Below are 739 nucleotides of genomic sequence, written 5' to 3'. Positions count from 1 at the left end.
GGATAGGGGGGTCCCTAGGCAGAGGCCGGAGGGGGTCGGTCCCTCGCCTCAGCCACAGCGGGACAGGTGCTCTGGAGAGCAGCCATACGCGAGGTTGAGAAACACTCAAAGAGTTAGTCACCTGCCTCCGATTACCGGACACAGGAGAGAGCATGAAGACGGTCCCTTGAAACGTCCGTGGAACCCACCGCCTCTCTTTCATTTAGACTCTTTCAATTCCCCAAAGAGGGAAACGCACCCATCTTGGAAGCACCACAATACCAGGCTGATGCGTGGAGAGGACGGAGCAAGCTCCCAAGCCCACCTCCTTACTCCAAAAAGCCGCAGCGTCCCCACATCGAAGATGTATCAGATATGAAACCGGTAAGAACAGATACTACACTTGATCTTAGCCAAAAGGCCGAGAAGCGAGGCGCTACCACTTACCTGCTGTGTGACTCTGGGCAAGTCACTTAACTTCCCTGTGCCTCAGTTCCTTCACCTCTAAAATGGGGGTTCAGTATCTCTTCTCCCTCCTCCTTCAACTGTGAGCTCCCTGTGTCACCTGATTATCTTGTCTCTGCCCCAGTACTTAGTACAGTCCTTGGCACATAATGAGTGCTGAACGAATAATACAATTAGTATATACATACCCAGTTGTCCTGCATATTCAAAGAAGAAAAGACACCTCTGACAGAGAAATTCACCTCAAAATTAGTGGGAGGCTGAAAAGATAATAATAATAATAATGGCATTTATT

At 49.5% G+C, this 739-nt stretch overlaps 1 non-coding gene across 1 annotated transcript; it reads right to left on the bottom strand.

The window, feature by feature from the left end:
- Positions 1–227: 227 nt before the first annotated feature.
- On the bottom strand, positions 228–412 carry LOC119923663. The gene has a single exon (XR_005448928.1). It is a non-coding gene; the product is annotated as a U2 spliceosomal RNA (small nuclear RNA).
- Between the last annotated feature and the right edge of the window lie 327 nt (positions 413–739).

This window comes from Tachyglossus aculeatus, chromosome 2 (genome assembly GCF_015852505.1).
Source record: "Tachyglossus aculeatus isolate mTacAcu1 chromosome 2, mTacAcu1.pri, whole genome shotgun sequence".
Taxonomy (NCBI): domain Eukaryota; kingdom Metazoa; phylum Chordata; class Mammalia; order Monotremata; family Tachyglossidae; genus Tachyglossus; species Tachyglossus aculeatus.
This window is presented reverse-complemented; position numbering and strand designations above follow the sequence as displayed.